Source organism: Heterodontus francisci, chromosome 32, assembly GCF_036365525.1.
Source record: "Heterodontus francisci isolate sHetFra1 chromosome 32, sHetFra1.hap1, whole genome shotgun sequence".
Taxonomy (NCBI): Eukaryota; Metazoa; Chordata; class Chondrichthyes; order Heterodontiformes; family Heterodontidae; genus Heterodontus; species Heterodontus francisci.
The window spans coordinates 13,149,828-13,158,607 of record NC_090402.1 but is presented as its reverse complement, the minus strand read 5'-3'; positions in this window follow the sequence as shown (position 1 = coordinate 13,158,607).

Genomic DNA, 8,780 nt, shown 5'->3' with positions numbered 1-8,780 from the left:
CTTACACAAGTGGTTGTTCCACTTCACTGGACAGGGCAGACATGAAGTCAGCTGTTACCATGACAACAAGAGTCAATGCAGACCTGTTGGGAAACATTATTTCAAGTGACTTATTTTTCCAGAAGATTCTGGCATTTGCTTAGAATCCGAAATTCAAAGGAGTAACCCTTTCACTGAAGGATTCAGAGTCACCTTTGGACAAACTGCTGAGGGCGTGAGGGGAGGGGTGGAAGGTTAAGTTCAGTTTGAGTTTTTAGAGTGCAAGAGGAAAAGAGCCAACAATTTGTTATTTTCCTGTTATTTCCTACTCTAATACCCCATGCTACACCCATCTACCCAGGATCTCACCTCTGCCAATACCTTTTATGAAGTTCAGGAAAAAAATTTTTATTCATTCATAGGATGTGGGTGTCGCTGGCTAGGCCAGCATTTCTTGCCCATCCCTAATTGCCCTTGAGAAGGTGGTGGTGAGCTGCCTTCTTGAACCGCTGCAGTCCATGTGGGGTAGTTAGACCCACAGTGCTGTTAGGAAGGGAGTTCCAGGATTTTGACCCAGCGACAGTGAAGGAACGGCGATATAGTTCCAAGTCAGGATGGTGTGTGACTTGGAGGGGAACTTGCAGGTGGTGGTGTTCCCATGTATTTGCTGCCCTTGTCCTTCTAGTTGGTAGCGGTCGCGGGTTTGGAAGGTGCTGTCTAAGGAGCCTTGGTGCATTGCTGCAGTCATCTTGTAGATGATACACACTGCTGCCACTGTGCGTTGGTGGTGGAGGGAGTGAATGTTTGTAGATGGGGTGCCAATCAAGCGGGCCGTTTTGTCCTGGATGGTGTCAAGCTTCTTAAGTGTTGTTGGAGCTGCACCCATCCAGGCAAGTGGAGAGTATTCCATCACACTCCTGACTTGTGCCTTGTAGATGGTGGACAGACTTTGGGGAGTCAGGAAGTGAGTTACTCGCCGCAGGATTCCTCTAACCTGCTCTTGTAGCCACGGTATTTATATGGCTACTCCAGTTCAGTTTCTGGTCAATGGTAGCCCCTAGGATGTTGATAGTGGGGATTCAGCGATGGTAATGCCATTGAATGTCAAGGGGAGATGGTTAGATTCTCTCTTGTTGGAGATGGTCATTTCCTGGCACTTGTGTGGCGCGAATGTTACTTGCCACTTATCAGCCCAAGCCTGGATATTGTCCAGGTTTTGCTGCATTTCTACACGGACTGCTTCAGTATCTGAGGAGTCACGAATGGTGCTGAACATTGTGCAATCATCAGCGAACATCCCCACTTCTGACCTTATGATTGAAGGAAGGTCATTGATGAAGCAGCTGAAGATGGTTGGGCCTAGGACACTACCCTGAGGAACTCCTGAAATGAAAAAAATATGTGTTTCAATGCTGGGGGGGAAAGAAAGGTGACGGGCACTAGACAGGGTGCAAAAAATTACATAGAAACATACAAAATCTACTGCACAGAAGGAGGCCATTTGGCCCATTGTATCTGTGCTAACTGAAAAACAGCCATCCAGCCTAATCCCACTTTCCATCTCTTGGTCCATAGGCCTGTAGGTTACAACACTTCAGAATGCTCTCCTGAACAGTGCCATGTACTTGCCTCTGGCAGTACTTCCCAGAGGAACCATTGCCCTCACCAGTATTCAGAGCTGAATGTTAGAGAGCAAGATGCACGCAGGAGACTCTTGCACTGCCTGCCTGATCCTCCTGGTCTGCGTAGTGATTACCCATTCCCTCTCTTCCTGCGCACTCTTAAACTTCTGGGTGACCACCTTCAGAAAAGTGCTACGGATTGACGTGAACTGAGAGATTAGAACTATCACGAAAAACTAAACTGGCTGGGGCTCTTCTCTCAAGAAAAGAGAAGTCTAAGGGGTGACCTAATAGAGGTCTTTAAGGTTATGAATGGGTTTGATTGGGTAGAAGTAGAGTTGTTTTCACTGATGAGGGAAACCAAAAACCACAGGTCTTAAATATAAGAAAGTCATTAATAAAGCCAATAAGGAATTCAGGAAAAACTTCTTTAGTCAGAGGGTGGTTTGAATGTGGAACTCGCTACCACAAGGAGTGTTTGAGGTGAATAATATAATTTAAGAAGAAGCTAGATAAACAAATGAGGGAGAAAGGAATTGGAGGGTATGCTGATAGGGTTAGATGAAGTGGGAAGAGGTTTGTGTGGGACATAAACACTGGCATAAGACAAGTTGGGCCAGATGATGTGTTTCTATGCTGTGAATTCTATGCCATTCTATGGTCTGGGGGTAACTCCCTCCTCTTTTCTTCCCTCCCTCCTCTCCAAGAAAGCCTTGGCTCTTTGTCCGTCGTGTTTGCATGTTAGAGTCATAGAGTCGTACAGCATAGAAACAGGCCCTTCGGCCCACCGCGTCCATGCCGACCATAATGCCAATCCCACCTGCCTGCATTAATTCCATATCCCTCTATGCCTTTCTCATTCAAGTACCTGTCCAGATGCTGCTTAAATGTTGCTACTGTTCCTGCCTCAACCACCTCCTCAGGCAGCTCATTCCAGATACCCACTATTTTTTGTGTGAAAAATTTACCCCTTTGATCTCCTTTAAACCTCCTCCCTCTCACCTTAAATCTATGCCCTCTAGTTTAAGTCACCCCTACCATGGGAAACAGACTCCGGCTATCTACCCTATCTATGCCTCTTATAATTTTATATACCTCTAGCATGTCCCCTCTCAGCCTCCTTCGCTCCAGGGAAAACAGACCCAGCCTATCCAATCTCTCTTTCTAACTCAAGCCCTCCAAACTAGGCAACATCCTTGTGAATCTTTTCTGCACCCTCTCTAGCTTAATCACATCTTTTCTGCAGTGCGGCGACCAGAACTGCACACAGTACTCCAAGTGCGGCCTAACCAACGTTATGTACAGCTGTAACATGACGTCCCAACTCTTGTACTCAATGCCTCGGCCGATGAAGGCAAGCACGTCATACGCCTTTTTCACCACCCTGTCTACCTATGTTGCAACTTTCAGGGAACTATGTACTTGCACCCCAAGGTCTCTCTGCTCAACAACGCTCCCCAGGGCCCTGCCATTCACTGTATATGTCCTGCCCAGGTTTAACTTCCCAAAATGCATCACTTCGCACTTGTCTGCATTAAATTCCATTTGCGAATCCCTTGCCCACTTTCCCAGTTTATCTATAACCTGTTGTAACCTTAGACAACCTTCTTCACTGTCCACTATACCACCAATTTTGGTGTCATCTGCAAACTTACTAATCATGCCCCTTACATTCACATCCAAGTCATTAATATATATGACAAACAATAGAGGGCCCGGCACTGATCCCTGCGGCACACCACTGGTCACTGTCCTCCAATCTGAAAAACAACCCTCCACTACCACCCTCTGCCTCCTGTCACGAAGCCAATTTTGTATCCAATTGGCTAGCTCACCCTGGATCCCATGTGTTCGAAGCTTCTGGACCAGCCTTCCATGCGGGACCTTGTCAAAGGTCTTGCTAAAGTCCATGTAGACACCATCCATCGCCCTGCCCTCGTTAATCCTCTTGGTCACCTCCTCAAAAAACTCAATCAAATTCATGAGACATGATTTCCCACGCACAAAGCCATGCTGGCTATCCCTAATCAGACCATGCCTTTCCAAATGCATATAAATCCTATCTCTCAGAATCCCTTCCAATAACTTTCCTACCACTGATGTAAGGCTCACCGGACTGTAGTTCCCTGGCTTATCCCTTCTGCCTTTCTTAATTTGGATAACCGAGATCGGTAACTCAATTCTTGAAGATTCAGGGCACAAACTTACATCCAAATAACCTTGACTCAATGGAGGGAATTTTAACCACCAAGGATAGGTGAGTTGAGGGTGAACGGAAAGGTAAAAATTGTAAAATTCCCAAACTCGCCCCAATCTGCCCACTTCCAGATGGTTTTAATAGGCAATCAACCCAATCTCAGGAGGTGTGTTTGTTACTAAAATCTTTAAAGAAGGCTGCGTGCCTTCTTATAACTGCATTATTTTAGCACATGAACACATTTAACGATGGGCCTTGGGAATTCCAGTAGATAAAAGGAGGTGGGAAAGGCCAGAACCATTGTTAATTGTATATTAATTGCAATTAATTGTATGCAGGTGGTGGGCATTAACTGGGGATTCACTTGTTTCCCTATAGTTAGGAACAGATTGAAACTGTGGTTGTTGGGTTTGGAGGTGCATGCTTGTAATCTGTAACTCTGTAAATAAATGCTTATAGAAGAGTGTAAAGATTGGTTCCAGTTCTATCCTTCACCACCTGGCTTTCTGGAGTATAACACCATGAAGTAAATCCAAAGTCAAAATGACCCCTGTTGAGCTTGACCGTATAAGCAAGCTTAATTTATACCACAAAAGCTTGATAATCATGCATGATTATTAAAAATCTCTACTGATATTAAGTCAGCTCCTTTACACTTTCAAGCCCACTGACCTTGATCAAGCCAATTCCACTGACGAACACACAAGGACAGATGAAAACACAAAGGGCATTCATAATTCTTTGTGACTTTGATTATTAAGTACAAAAGGAATTCACTCATTATCACTTCAGACAAGTCAACTGAAGCTTTTCCAGTCAAGTCAGGGGGAAATTAGACTTCTTTCACAATCTGATATTCTTTTGCAAATGACTGAGGACAGCTCCAATACATTTCAGAAAATCAGCTGCGTACGGCTTCCCACAGCTTTCATTTCCCAATTTGTAGAATTGATTATGTCATGCAATTGGAAGAATAGGTTTGGATTTAATGGTGCCTTCTGCTGTGCTTCCCTCAACCCATGGGAGGATAGGGTATGTATATTCGTGACTCTAATACCCTGCCACACTCCATTCCCCAAAATCGGGGATTGACAAAGTATTTGTTGAGCAGCAGCATGCCAAATTGTCAGAATGTGAGTCTTCACTGGAGTGTCAACTGTGGCTCATTTGCTCGTACTCTTACCTCTGAGACGGAGAATGGTGGGTGCATGCCCCCCTATGAAGATTTGAGCACACATTCCACCAAGTGCTGTACAAGGGATTGCTCCACTATCGGAGGTGCTGCTTTTTGGATGAGATGTTAAGCTGAGGTCTCGTCTGCTCTCTCAGGTGGATGTAAAAGATCGCCTGGCATTATTTTGAAGAGACTCAGGTGTGTTCTCCCCGGCATCCTGGGCAATATTTACCCTTTCAACCAGTATAACTGATAAAACAGATTATCTTGTCATTGTCACATTGCTTTTTGTGCACAAATTGGCTTCCGGGTTTGCGACAATTCAACAGTGGCAGTATTTCATTGGGCGGAAAGCACTTTCGGATGCACTGAGGCTATTGGAGGCACGATATAAATGCAAATCTTTCTTCCTTTTTCATAGTGCAAGATAACACCAAGGCTGTAAAGAATAAGTGATAAAGTAAATTACTGTGATTAAGCAACATCAAGCTCGAGAATTAGAAGCCTCTAAACTGTAGAAGGATGATCGAGAGCAGCAAGGTGCCCGATGTGAAGAGTAAGAGACTGTCAATAAACCTCGATTTTGACACACGGGGATGCATGTACCGCACTGTATCTGGAACAAAGATGAAGCAGCAATGACCATGGTACTGCCAATAACCCGAGAGGAAAGCAAGAAAGATCATGGTCAAGGGAGCAAGGTGAGAGGTGAGGGAAGGATTGCTTGTCAGACAACAAGCTTTCTCTCTGTGCAGAAGAAAGGACAAGAGGCCATGGGATCGATCATGCCCATTCCATTGGCACATTTCCAGTCCAGGGCAATGTTTCTGCTTCCTGTCACAGAACAGGAAGAAAGAGTTTTACTGAACAATAGCATGCTTTTTAACCAGAATAATCAGTATCCTATGTGCAGATTGTGCCTAAAATTCTGTCTTGCTGCACAGCTAACTTATAAATTATTTTTAAGGCACAACTTGCAAATTATCCCTGAAATCTTGCAGAAATACCTGGGGGAGGGAATGTAGACCATGAATGCAACAGATGAGTGTAGCACGTCAGACAAATGGCTGTTCAATGCGTCATTGGGTTTCAGAAAACATGGACACCTCCAAATTTCTCCCTTTCTCTCCTGAGGGTGTTGATTCTTACTGGAGCATGTCCCATGGTTTGTTAGTGTAACTGTAGTGAGCATTCATTGGGGAATTGAGAAGAGGGAGAGCCAGGCATTGACTGCAGTTTGGTCTGACTTATATTCTGCATCACATGAAGCTGAATTTCCGAAGGACATACAGACAGTATATCACAGAGCCAGTTCTCACCATTGTTGGACACATGTAATATCACTGCCAAATGGAAAGGCAGAGGAAATGCTGCACAGGAGAAGCATTGAATGACTCAATATCGTTCTCTCTCGCGCATCCCTCGGGATGAATCCAGCCGCTTCACTCGATGCTCCCTTCCAACTGAGCCTGCACAATGCAGGGAACACAATGTAGATATAAACCTGCCTTCTAACCTGCATGCCAGAACCTCAGCGTGCTGCCAGTGAAGTGTCATCCAGAACACATTTAAACCCCGTCAGAGCATTTGAGACATGGTTCGGGATTTTAGCCTGTAGGCAAGTTCTATATGGGGGGGCTGCTGTTGTAAAGTCAAGAGACCCAGAAGAATAGGTTTCCTGAATGTCTGGCAGAATTTGACTGCCGGGCTGCTTCCAGTGGGGTTGCCGCCTACAGGCAGCCCGATTGACGGCTGGAGGCCTTTCACGTGGAAAACCTGCATCACAAGGCTGAAGCCTACAAAAGCAGGTAGATCTATTAGGGGAGTGAGACAGGTCATCGGGGGACAGGTAGCGCAAGGGAGTGGATTGCAGGGATGGGCTCACAATAGCAGGGGAGGTTCCCATGGTGGTCCGGGGGTCCTGATTGCAGGGGATGGGTCAGATGGCAGTCTGGGGGGAGGGGCCCAAGCACAGTGAGGGAGTTCTATTGGTGGTCATACGGGAAGCAGACATCGTGGAATGGTGGGGAGGGGGCTTTACTGGGTTAGCTTACTGGGCCTGGTGGAAGCTTGCCTACTCCTCTTGGCTCACGAACAGTGCTGTAAAGGCCTAATGATTTTGGGCGGCACAGTGGCGCAGTGGTTAGCACTGCAGCCTCACAGCTCCAGGAACCCGGGTTCGATTCTGGGTACTGCCTGTGTGGAGTTTGCATGTTCTCCCTGTGTCTGCGTGGGTTTTCTCCGGGTGCTCCGGTTTCCTCCCACAAGCCAAAAGACTTGCAGGTTGGTAGGTAAATTGGCCATTAAAAAAAATTGTCACTACTATAGGTAGGTGGTAGGGAAATATAGGGACAGGTGGGGATGTTTGGTAGGAATATGGGATTAGTGTAGGATTAGTATAAATGGGTGGTTGATGGTCGGCACAGACTCGGTGGGCCGAAGGGCCTGTTTCAGTGCTGTATCTCTAATCTAATCTAATTTTATGGATTCAGCCCCTCTTACACGCCTCATTATAATATTTAAATGACTAACCCACTTCCCTCAAGTGGGTTAATGCCTGCCCCCTCATCCCAGAAATGGATGAGTTTGAGGTGGCTATGGTTCGTGTTCCAGATTTTTTGCATTTTAACCTCTGACACACCTCCAACACACCCATTTTTGGAAGTTAAGGTGCAGGCCATTGTATGCACAAGTCATTAGAGAGGGTGCAAAGGTTGATTACTAGAATGGTACCAGGGACAAGGGACATCACTTCTGTGCAGAGACTGGATAAGCTGGGATTGTTCTCCTTAAAGCAGAGAAGGTTGAGGGGAGATTTAATAGAGGTGTTCAAAATTATGAGGAGTTTTGATACAGTAAATAAGGAGAAACAGTTCCCACTGACAGGAGGGTCGGTAACCAGAGGACACTGATTCAAGGCAATTGGCAAAAGAACCAGAGGCAAGATGAAGAGAATTCTTTCCACAATGCGAGTGGCTATGATCTGGACTGTGCCAACTGTGAAAGGGAGATGAAAGTACGTTCAATAGTAACTTTCAAAAGAGATAATTGGATAATAATTTGCAGAAGATAATTACTTGGGTGGCACAGTAGCGCAGTTGTTAGCACCGCAGCCTCACAGCTCCAGCGATCTGGGTTCAATTCTGGGTACTGCCTGTGTGGAGTTTGCAAGTTCTCCCTGTGTCTGCGTGGGTTTTCTCCCGGTGCTCCGTTTTCCTCCCACAGCCTAAAGACTTGCAGGTTGGTAGGTAAATTGGCCATTATAAATTGCCCCTAGTATAGGTAGGTGGTAGGGAAATATAGGGACAGGTGGGGATGTGGTAGGATATATGGGATTAGTGTAGGATTAGTGTAAATGGGTGGTTGATGGTCGGCACAGACTCGGTGGGCCAAAGGGCCTGTTTCAGTGCTGTATCTCTAAACTAAACTAAACTAAGATAAAAATTGCAGAGCCATGTGGGGGCTCGGACTGATTGGATAGCTCTTTCAAAGAGCCAGAATAGGCATGATGGGCCCAATGGCCTGCTTCTGCGCTGTATGATTCTATGTGCACTTGGGTGGTAGCTGGGAATAATAGGTCTGATGCTACAGGGTATTGAGAGGGTAGAACTTAGGTTGGTACCTGCGGTGGCAGGACCGATTTTCCCTGACTTCAGAGTCCCGTGCACCACTTCTGCCTTTTTTCATTGTGCCCCTTCATGTCAAGATGCTCTGAGGTGAACAGGAACAGTATTTGCCTGCAGGGAACAAGACAGCAAAAGCCAAGACTGCATGTCCGCTGACAACGGAGAGATTTCACAACACAACA